At 39.9% G+C, this 12,270-nt stretch overlaps 1 protein-coding gene across 4 annotated transcripts in view; it reads right to left on the bottom strand.

Annotated features, from left to right (window-relative positions):
* The window catches only part of LOC119721885 (ankyrin repeat and SOCS box protein 9-like), a 29,941-nt gene extending 22,097 nt beyond the window's left edge, over positions 1-7,844 (bottom strand). Inside the window, exon 1 of one of the 4 annotated variants that reach the window (XM_038191824.1) lies at positions 7,746-7,844. The gene's annotated coding sequence lies outside the window, so the exon portion shown is untranslated. Of the gene's footprint in view, positions 1-2,428; positions 2,491-3,112; positions 3,371-7,745 lie in introns of those variants that run through there. The other 3 variants (XM_038191829.1, XM_038191823.1, XM_038191826.1) reach the window with 3 other exon arrangements.
* Between the last annotated feature and the right edge of the window lie 4,426 nt (positions 7,845-12,270).

Raw genomic sequence — 12,270 nt, 5'->3', positions numbered from 1 at the left:
TTGGCCAAAACGCTTACTCACTAAATATAATTATGATGTCATAAGGGTATCGATAGTTCTCGTCTTAATATGGTCATGATGTCATAAGGGTAGCAAACTTCTCCTCGTCTAAATAAAGTAACATGATGTCATAGGAGAAGTGCACTTCGCCTCTTTTAAATACAGTATTAAACATGATGTCATAGGGGAAGTGCACTTCTCCTCTAACTGTAAATTAAGTTTCATTGATAAGAATGATGCCATAAATATTATTAATAAATACCTTGGAGAGTTGATGGTTTCTGATTGGTCGAGACTCGATCACGTGGCCGGTCATTAACGGTGATAATGGACCGGCTTCAACGATCAAGCGAATAAATGGCCCCTGAACCAGCATTGATCCAGCCCCGTTCAGCCCCATGCAAGCCAATGATTGGTCATTAAACAGTCCTGCGGTAGCTTTTAACAATTGAGCAATGCACATGCGCTCAACCCCCATCGCGTGAGACTGACGCGCGCGTACGCAACACAGTTGCTAGGGATGCGTGCGTGCGCGTGCGTAAGGAAGTTTTGAAACGACATCGTACAGCAGTGCAGTATATACTGAGGATGTTTACGACGAAAGCGTAAATCTATGATTTATTTTCTTTGAACACTTCACCCACCGACATATTTACCTTTCCTAAACCAAGCATCTTTGTAATTCCGGACACAAGGAATGTGTAAACGAGATTTCAGCTTCCTCCATCAGGTAAAGATATGAAAACATTGTTGTAATTTGTTTCGCTACGGCAGCAGTTTCTGTTGAGTTAACGTCGTTATAGCTGTTAAGCTAAAATATGGCCCATGAACATGAACACAAAAAAGTCTGGAAATATCGCCAATAGAAAGTCACAAAATTGGAGCATTTTAACCGTTTATTTCGTTATAAAGGTAATTATTAATGGGAATAACAGTGTGAGGATCCGGTCTTCACTGCGTGATAATGACCGGGTGTGGGGGTGACCGCTGTTAATGGATTTCGACTGCGTCTCGGTCAATTAACAGCGGTCACCCCCACACCCGGTCATTATCACGCAGTGAAGACCGGCTCCTCACACTGTTATTCCCTTATTAGCAAAGGGAAGCGTGCTTCTCCTGTAACTGTAAATTAAGTTTCATTGATAAGAATGATGTCATAAATATTATTAGCAAAGGGAAGCGTGCTTCTCCTCTAACTGTAAATTAAGTTTCATCGATAAAAATGATGTCATAAATATTATTAGCAAAGGGAAGCGTGCTTCTCCTCTTTTAAATACAGTAACATGATGTCATAGGAGAAGTGCGCTTTGCCTCTTTTAAATACAGTAACATGATGTCATAGGAGAAGTGCACTTCGCCTCTTTTAAATCTCTGGTTTATAAATTATATTTTGTTAAAGTTACATGTGTTTTAATAAAGTTAAAACTTTGTTTTGTAAACCTAAGAAAACACTGTTTGTTTTTTTTATTTGTAAGTATTGATAGAGGGCACACCAGTCGCTGTGAGTCTGTGTTGAGATCTCCAAGAGGGCAACTGTAAACATTAAGAGCCTGGCCTGATTCTGAGACTGAGATATTGGGGGAGAGATATATTGGGAGGGAGATATTTGGGGAGAGAGATATATATTGGGAGGGAGAGATATTGGGAGAGGGAGGGAAAGATATTGGAGAGGGGGGGAGATATAATTGGGGGAGAGATATATTGGAAGAGAGGGAGATAATGGGACTTGGAATAGTACCTCCCCATCTCCCTACTCTAACGTTTACTAAAGGTTTGCCGTCTCCGGCAAAATATCCATGCTGCATTTTGAATTCGAAGTGGCTATCCTTACGGCAGCCGATGTTTAGCGCCCTCTACGATACTTTTTTGATACGCACACAGGTATATAATTATTTGTTTCCCCGCGTGTTAGCAAGCAGTGCGACAGCTCAGTCGATAGAGGGTAGGATTTTGCACCGCGAGGTTGCGGGTTCGCATCACAGTTTTGCACTCGAATTTTTTTCCCTTTTTTAACCTGAGGCTTTGGAGGATTTTTTTAAAAGGGAAATAAAACCTAAAGTCCGAATTTCGTAACGTTCAAATCCACTTTTTTTCCTTCTAATTTTATACTTTCTTCTCATGTTTTTATAAAAGTTGCAGTAGGCCTAGCTCTACTGAGTGGAGCATTGAATTACGTGTACCGGCCCCTCCATACAAACGCTCCACCGATTTGGCATACTTTGGTGACGGCTTCACAGTAGCATAGTCACATACCCACGCGAGGACAAAAAGACCCCCCAAAAACCCGGTAAAGAGAATACAAATGAGAGAGACAGTTACCCTGGATTGATCTACACATTCATGACATTCCATGAGACCCCTTATATTGTTCCAGCGAAGTTACAGCGAAAATTTTGAAGAGAAACAGCAAAATATTCTGAAAACTTACAGCTCAATGTGTTCGCCGCGCAGCGAAGCTCAATCCTTGCACCGACTTGCCGAATGAGGGCGTCTGACGTGACGTCACCGTTCGAAGAAGAAAAACAAGTTGCACTTTATCAACGACTGTTTTGTGTAATAATAGTAATACGTGCTCCGATCCGCGCTGTACAACAGTATGGGCTTTGAACACACGCAAGGTGGAGACACGTTCTAAAACAAATTAATGACGACAGATACCCACATGAAACTTGTATCAAAGACTGACATTGACAAATGAAAATCCCATTGTTATTACGTTTACGGCTGCCGTAACGATAGCCACTGCGTTTTTTTATATCAATTTGAAAAGAAAGAGTTATACTACACATAATAACACAGTATAGTACACTACACAAAAGACAGGACAATTCAAGGTTAGTGAATAGTGGGCAATCTCTATTCCGAACGAGAAACGTGATAATATTACCGCGATAGGTACCGCGATAATATTTAATAATAGGGCAACCCATCCTACCGCAATGTAATAGAGGTACCGCGATATTGACATTTCCTATTCTGGTGACACACAAAACTGAAGATTTTCAAATGAATGTTACTGTGTCCCATCAAGCTATTTCAGCTTCAAATCACTCCTACATGTCCACAAATATGTCTTCTTTTACACAATGGCAATAGATCGGGAAAAACATACCTCAATTTGTCCAAAACCAGAAGTTTCAGAACGTGATTTTCAGGACGGCCGTCATTAGGCCATGAGCGCGGCCATTTTGACACTAAGTTTGGCATTTTCATGCCTCAAAAAATGGGTTACCGTTTTTGATTAATACCGCCCTCTCTTGACTTCCAAATCGATAAATACTGCCATCTATTGAACAGATAGGATAGGACAATCTGCCGATGCTTTTTGTTTCGTTTCAAACGGTCAAGAAATAAGGTTTTAAGGTAATTTTTGCCAATTTCTGCCAAATTTTGATCAAATTTGCCACTTTTTTCACAATTTAGATATGCAGAACATGGGGGGGGGGGGATTCCTGTAAACCTATATCACTAAATTCCTTGGTCCTTTCTGAGTAAGAATATCTTGATTTTGTTCCTGCGTATGATTGCTGTCTGTAGAAATGTATTTGTTTAAAAGTCTAATGACAATCTCCGCGCTGATGTTTGGCCAGCCCTTGACGCAGTTGATGATGATGATGCGCTGTCATGTTTGTACCAGTAACTCATTGTTTTTTACGAATGAAACTCGTACAAACGTCCATTCATGACCAACAAATGTATTTCAGTTGATTTCAAAATTATTGTTTTAATTAAGGGAATAAATGTGTGCTCCGGAGGTTTTTATCACTCTGTTTAATACCACTTAGAGTCTGGGTGCTGATAATTACCCGAGCCGGAGGCGAGGGTAATTATCAGCACTCAGACTCTAAGTGGTATTAAACAGAGTGATAAATACCGACGGAGTACATATTTATTCCCATTCATAAATACCTTTTCGTTAAAATAAAATCATATAATTCGTTCAAAGCATCCCGATTTTGTTCAACAAATTCACTTTATGCTTTTTGAATCATCCCTCCTGCAAAATAATGGAGTGTTCAGCTGGCGAGTAAGATGAAAACAACCCTTTTATGGAGATTGACGCGCACGTATCATGTTCTATGCGATGTCGCGCAGAACGCACCTGGCGCGTTGCGTTTTGAATTTAGAACTATAAAATTCTAACTCCCTGGTAGTGTTGCGCATGCCTACGTGAGGATTGTGAACGTTCAACCAATGAAACGATAAGAGGTACTGGATTTTTAGGAGTCCAAATTTTATTGTGACACTGGAAAAGTGTTTAAGACCAGCTAGCCATATCTTTATCATCCGTTTAATACCGGCCACGTGACGGGCTCTCGACCAATAGGAATGGCTAAACTGTCTGAGGTATTTATGAATTAATATTCATAAATACTTCAGACAGTTTAGCTATTCCTATTGGTCGAGAGCCCGTCACGTGGCCAGTATTAAACGGATGATAAAGACATGGCTAGCTGGTCTTAAACACTTTTCCAGTGTCACAATAAAATGTGGACTCCTAAAAATCCAGTGCCTCTTACCGTTTCATTGGTTGAACGTTCACAATCCTCACGTAGGCATGCGCAACACTACAAGCGAGTCAGAATTTTATAGTTCTAAATTCAAAACGCAATGCCCCAGGTGCGTTCTGCGTGACATCGCGCAGAACACGTTACGCGCGCGTCAATCTCCATAAAAGGGTTGTTTACATCTTACTCGCCAGCTGAACACTCCATTATTTTGCTAGCGGGATGTTTCAAAAAGCATGAAGTGAACTTGTTGAACAAAATCGGGATTTTTTGAACGAATTATATGAATTTTTTTACGGATAAGGTATTTATGAATGGGAATAAATATGTGCTCGGTCGGTATTTATCACTCGTTTAATACCGCTTAGAGTCTGGGTGCTGATAATTACCCTCGCCTCCGGCTCGGGTAATTATCAGCACCCAGACTCTAAGCGGTATTAAACGAGTGATAAAAACCTCCGGAGCACACATTTATTCCCTTAATAATAAACAAATCATCATGTTTTAACTTGATTAAAGGATTAATTTAAGTACATCAGCAATAATATTAATGCATTTCCATTTGCTGCCAAAACTTGACTTGTAACCTTCGATGGGGGAGGGGTGGTAAGCATTGATCTCCATATACACAGACTGGATAGGACATCGCGTACGAACGTGCGTCCGCGCGCGCGTTTTTTGAAAAGGGTAAAGAACGCAATTTCGCATTCGAGTTGTGTACACTTTCGAACGGAGGATTAAAAAATGAAGTTGGCTTTTCTTCGGTTTCTTTGTCATTTTTGAAAGAATACAAGAAACAGAGATCTAAATTGATCAAACTCGACGAGGAGTATAGTCAAGGTGTGCGCAGCATTAGATTGCTGGAGTCGGGAAGTAAGGAGCGTTGAAGAATAGGACAATTATTCGCAAGTAAGTTGTTTTTTAACGAGGCCTATACAACAGGGCATGGAGGAATATGAACATGGGAATGACAAAGCGAATTATGTCGCTCTGAGTTTGAGGGGACGGGCCTGTGTAGTAGCTAGCGAGATATTCTGTTCAAATTCCATGCGATCTAGGCCTGTCATGCTCAGTGGTCGGCATCATTTTTCTTTAAAAGACATAGGCCTAAACGTGCATGATTGACCCGGCAATGGCAATGAACAAAAGTTGACTTGTTTAAGACTTGCAAAATCTGATTGAATTATGTCTGCCTTGGCTTAACGCCTACCGAAATGTTTCTATTCTTTTCTTTATAAAGAGAAACCGGGCCGAGGAGATGGTTTATGCTAACTTACTGCACAACTGGCCGATTGACCTTCATATCAAACAAAAAACTTCAGCAAAGCCGTATAGCAAAAACCACCAGCTGCAGGACCGAGCCGGACGAGAATGGAGAACTTCACGGAGGGATGGAATCGACTGTATCATCCACTGAATGGAACATGCGATGTGATAAGCATCTAAGCGTTTGACTTAATCAATTTTTACGATGTGGAACTGTTAACATTGATTGATATTGGTTTTGGAAAGAAGTTGTGGAGTTCAATGCAAGTATTTTTATAAGCTCCCAAGATGACTGTCACATTATTGACAGTTTGTATGGTGAAGAAAGCAATGAGTACTTTTACGGTTTGAAATTATGTTGTGTACGCAGTTATATAAGATTACTAGCTATAGCCATAAACACCGTCATATTCGCTCACAAAAACGATTCCCATTACACTTACAAGTAATTATATTTATTTTCAGAAGTATAGCTAAACATTTAATTGCAAGACCGTGCGTAGCTTGAATTATTCTTTGACAAAATTAGTATAGAACTATTTTGGTTTGTGATTCATCTCCTTTCACACAACATCACAAAGAGGTAAACGATGTCATTCCCTGATCAATCTAGGGACGGGAAGAAGTTTTTACTGATTACTTTGTAAAATTAAGGTTTTTTTACCTTTTAGATTGTAATTGGTTTATGTTCAGGTTTTTTAATAAATATATCAATCATTTGAATGAATCTCCATACAATTTCTCGTGTGAGTGTTCAGTTAAAAAATATGATGTCATTTCAGCATATTATTAATACAATTATTCATTTCGTTGATGGAGTAATTCAGTGTGCTCTAATGACCAATGTGCCAAAAATGAAATGGCAATTTACTTACAATCATTTTTGGGAGGGGAAGGGATTTAAAAAAAAAATAAGGGAAAAGGAAATGGGGGGTTCTTGAATTTCGAAAATGCATAATAAGAAAGTGTATATCAAGAAAGTGTGGAAAAGCTGTTTGGAGGGTAACTCTTCATCGTTCAGGGTTTTTTTTAAAGATTGTTTGGGAGGAGCGCTTGAACTCCCTACTGTAAGAAAAATTTCATTCAATAATCCATTTTCCAAAGTAAATAAAGTGAAAGCACAATGCGCGTTTACCCGTCTGACAGTAAACGCGCCGCCATTGTTCGGCCGCGCATTCGTGCACAAACACGGCGCGATGTCCTATCCAGTCTGTGTATAATGGAGATCAATGGTGGTAAGTGTGGTGGAGTCAGATTTTTTCCAAAGCCCTTTGGATTGTAGCCAGGGCAGGGAATATCAACAATTTTTCAATTATTGGAGGAAAGGAACATGTCTTAAAAGGTGTGTCAATATTCCCTGTTTATTTTACACATAAATGAGTCTTTCTGGATTCATGCTTCATCACAAAAGGTCATGAGTGGATCTCCACAAGCTGCAGGAAGATCTTCCAAAAGGAGACCTAATCATTGAAGATCAATAAGGTTACATTAATATATATTACTCTTCCATCTTATGCAGAAAAAAGTGGGGGGGGGGGCATAGGAATTGGGATGCTGATATACGGGAATATCTGGAGGCATCACTTTCTCCTCAGTAGGTGCTGCTCCGCCGTGGTTACAGAAATAAAAACAAACACACAATCAGAATAGTTTCACGAGTAATAATGGTGTGCTTCGGAAGACATAACTTCTGAACGGAAGCACCATTGAATTTCTCTCATCAGGCGCTTTAATTTGATGTATAGTTTGACTATATTTGAACCAAAACTGAATAGTATGGTTGGTTTTTAGTTAACAAATACATTAACTCGAATGACGACCAGAAGAGTTCCAGGAGTATGGTGTCTTTGGGAGGACATAACTTCTGAACGGAAGCACCTATGACAATGTTGTTTGTACCATTGAATTTCTCCCATCGAGAGCTTTAATTTGATGTATAGTTTGGCCATATTTAACAAAAATTAAAATTACCTGCACTCCTGGTCTCGATCAGCTGATCTGTGGAGGTTCCATCAGCAAACCTTGAGGTTCGCCGGCGCCGCGCCAATAGACATGGTGTCAGGTCAACTCGCCCCCTGGCCGACTCGCCCCTTACCGACTCGCCCCCTGGCCGACTCGCCCCCTGGCCGACTCGCCCCCTGGCCGACTCGCCCCCTGGCCGACTCGCCCCCTGGCCGACTCGCCCCCTGGCCGACTCGCCCCCTGGCCGACTCGCCCCCTGGCCGACTCGCCCCCTGGCCGACTCGCCCCCTGGCCGACTCGCCCCCTGGCCGACTCGCCCCCTGGCCGACTCGCCCCCTGGCCGACTCGCCCCCTGGCCGACTCGCCCCCTGGCCGACTCGCCCCCTGGCCGACTCGCCCCCTGGCCGACTCGCCCCCTGGCCGACTCGCCCCCTGGCCGACTCGCCCCCTGGCCGACTCACCCCCTGGCCGACTCACCACCCTAGAATATTAAGAACCTTACAGAGACACACTCTTGGGGAAAAAATGGACAATTTTAAAAGGTAGAACCTAGGAGCCTAGGAGATTCTTTTTTATTTCCGTTTCAGAGTAAAGATTTCCCTTATAAAACAACTAATTATTTTATATTCCCTAACGTGCCTTTATGTGTGCACCCCGCCCCCAATCACCCATGAATAACAAAACGTCATTTCAGCTGGGATTTGTTACTTTTGTAACAAATAGGCAAAAAAAAAATAGGCAAAATACTGACAACCTTCCAAGGATATCAAGTGTCTCACATCTTGCAAGTTTTATTTATTTTGTTTAATTCCTTAGTCTTATTGACATACAAATATTTAACCAATTCATACAAACAAATACAAAAGATTCCAAATGAGGGAAAAAGTTGGACAGAAGGCCAATACATTTGAGAAATTAATAATCACTTTATATCATAGATGATTATTACATAAGCAACGACTACATGACTGTACACGGTAAAGCCAGGTTTTTGTATTTCGCCATTTTGTGAATAAGATTTTAAAAGGGAAGATAAAACTTGGGAATGCCCCCCCCCCCAAAGAAATTCCTAGATTATTTTTAAACATTCCAGGACTATATTTTGTCTAATTTAGCTATTACGTCAAAAAAATATTTGATGCAAGGTAAGTTCAACACTCGATATATATTGCGTTTGTCCTTTTGTGAGGTTAGTGAATTATTAATAAGAAAATGAAAAGACATGCAAAACCACCAAGAAAAACAATCGTGCATACGAAGTAAAAATATAACAAGTAAAAAAAGTGCAATGAAATATATCACAAAAGGACAAACACAAATGTAATTTGAGTGTCATTCATTCCTGTTGCAATGCATTTTGATGGATAGAAGTTCCTAAACGGTTTATTCTTTAAATTTTCCTTAACATTAAACGTTCTTGTATTTTCTAATAAATATACAATGGAAAGAAAGTCACGTTTTAGTTAAACCGACGTCTTGTTAAAGACGTTAAATTTAAATAAAGTTTGTTACATTTCTTCAGTTTTTAAAGCCTAGCTCATCCATGCAGTCCCAACTTTTAGATCATCAGTTTCTTTGATGAAAGCTGCAACTCTTTCCTAAGTGAACATGGTTACAAAAACACTGGGCCTAGCCCATTTGTTACTGAAGGGAAACATTCCAAAGCATTATGTCTAAGCCTACCTGTAATAAGGCCACTTGTTACCAAATAGAAACGATTCTACCCATGTTTCCACTATTTACTTTTAAAAACAGACATGATCATTTTTGTCATAATGCACACGAACATGTGCCGACGCCGATAATGGCAGGTTGCCAATAAGTTGTACCTTTCACAATGTACTTTTTTGAGGGGGGGGGGGCGCAATTAGGTCTTTTTGAAGGCACTTCTCGACAATGCCAACAATTTTGATGTTTTTGAAATGCCGCTGTATATAACTGAAATTCAGTCATTTTCTTAAACAGATATTTTGTTCATTATGGTGTGATTGTTTTTCTCGTAATTTCGTCAATTTCATTTTCTTTTGCTGCCGTCATTTTCCCACCGTTTGCCAAAATTCGCTTTCCGACTTTTTGAGGCAATGTAGAACCGGTATTTTTTCTGTGGCCAAATTTTGAAAGGCATCGAAGTTTAGAAATTAGCACCAATTTGCAAGTACATGTACATGCATTTACTTCTCTCGTTGCAGATGATTAATTTCTATGCCGTTATTTTCGTCATTTTGATTTGTTATTTCCATAACACATTTTGATTACTTTGTGGCAAGAAAAATAATACTGATTTCGGGTATTTTTACTCTCACTAACGCTGTGATGTTTTCCTCGCGTTATTTTCATCATTTTCCTAGCGTGTAGGCCTACACGTAGAAAGCGGAGTAGAAAGCGGAGCTCCTCGAGTTTCTGTGTGATGAGGCTGTTGGAGCCTTGGAGGGTTCATTTTCGTCCAGACAAAGCAGCCTAGCTCATCCATGCAGTCTCAACTTTTAGATCATCAGTTTTTTTGATGAAAGCTGCAACTCTTTCCACGGGTGGACAGGGGTACGAAAACACTGGGCCTAGCCCATTTGTTACTGAAGTGAAACATTGCAAATGCAGCCAATAATTATGTCTAAGCCTACCTATAACCAGGTCATGGGTAGGACCCGATGGAAACCAAACGATTCTACCCATGTTTCCATTATTTCCTTTTTAAAACAGACACGATTACTTTGTCATATGATGTACCGACGCTGATAATGGCAGATTGCTTTGGAAACTGCATGACTCGCACACTATAAACAGCCATTCATAAATACCTCAGACAGTTTAGCTATTCCTATTGGTCGAGAGCCCGTCACGTGGCTGGTCTTAAACGGATGATAAAGACATGGCTAGCTGGTCTTAAACACTTTTCCAGTGTCACAATAAAATGTGGACTCCTAAAAATCCAGTATCTCTTACCGTTTCATTGGTTGAACGTTCACAATCCTCACGTAGGCATGCGCAACACTACAAGCGAGTCAGAATTTTATAGTTCTAAATTCAAAACGCAACGCCCCAGGTGCGTTCTGCGTGACATCGCGCAGAACATGTTACGCGCGCGTCAATCTCCATAAAAGGCTTGTTTACATCTTACTCGCCAGCTGAACACTCCATTATTTTGCTAGAGGGATGTTTCAAAAAGCATGAAGTGAACTTGTTGAACAAAATCGGGATTTTTTGAACGAATTATTTGATATTTTTGTACGGATAAGGTATTTATGAATGGGAATAAATATGTGCTTAATTATCAGCACCCAGACTCTAAGCGGTATTAAACGAGTGATAAAAACCTCCGGAGCACACATTTATTCCCTTATTAAAAGAAATTCACGTGACATTAAGATTACAAAATGCCATCTTAATCCTTGCCGATCCCTTCCAAATCGGACTTACATTGAACATAGTACTATACGAAGGGAGGGTTACACGTAGGCTAAAATCAACAAGGAAAATAGTAGTTTTCTATGCAACTCTAAACCTGTCGCATATCTTGAAATGCTTTCTTTTGAAATTTACGTTAAGTACGGTATACTCGTAGCACAAATATTTGATTGTGAAAGTCTATATTAGACCGATCTCTTTAACTACTGCAACGCTTTTTTCGTTATGGTTTTCGTGTTCTCCCCTTCAATAAAACAGCACTGTCGACCTTATACGTTATCAAAGGTCAAAGTAAGACAACCAAATGAGCAACTCAAAGGAGAAATATATACTTGATGAAAACATGTATCCCTGCCAATCTTTCCAAATCGGACTCACATAAATGATGTAGATTAAGTTTAAACCTTTACAAAAACACGAAGAAATGTCGCATGCGATAGTAAATATGTGGCATGTCTTATACAGCCATTTTCCCTATCGCTTTGCTGATTACACTTATTTCTGGCCTTTTTGAAGGCAAACTTCTTCACAATGTCACAAATTGCAGTTATTTTCGCTGACGAATAATACTTAAACGATGTGGTGTAGGCCTAGAACTTGGGGGAATGCCTTTAACATGCTGCTTTAATTGAAATTCAGTCATTTTCTTTACATCGATATAATGGAGTTTTTCCTTAATTTCCGTCATTTTAAAAAACTTTTTATCTGCCGTCATTTTCCCCCACCGTTTACCAAAATTCGGTTTCCGACTTTTTTAAGCAGTGTAGTACCGTACCGGAAGTGGCTGCCGATTATAATTTGAAATTTTTTTAGTTAACATTATTTCGGTCATTTTTCATGCAAATTTTTGCATGGCATAGGGCCTAGAAGTTTAGAAAATTACCGATTTTCAAATATTTATTTCTTTCGCTGCCGCTGTTAACATTTTTACCGTAATGTTCGTCTCTTTAATTTGGTTCTTCCGCAATCGATTTTTTTTTCACTTTGTAGGTAAGAAAAATAACACTGATATCAAGTATTATTTCTCTCACTAACGCTGTGATTTTTTAGCCGTGTAAACTATGTTTCGTCACTTCGCATTGATTTTCGGTGTAATTTTCGTAATTTTCCTGTAGCTACCTGTAGAAACAGA

Source organism: Patiria miniata, unplaced genomic scaffold (genome assembly GCF_015706575.1).
Source record: "Patiria miniata isolate m_02_andy unplaced genomic scaffold, ASM1570657v1 HiC_scaffold_14, whole genome shotgun sequence".
Classification (NCBI taxonomy): domain Eukaryota; kingdom Metazoa; phylum Echinodermata; class Asteroidea; order Valvatida; family Asterinidae; genus Patiria; species Patiria miniata.
This window is presented reverse-complemented; position numbering and strand designations above follow the sequence as displayed.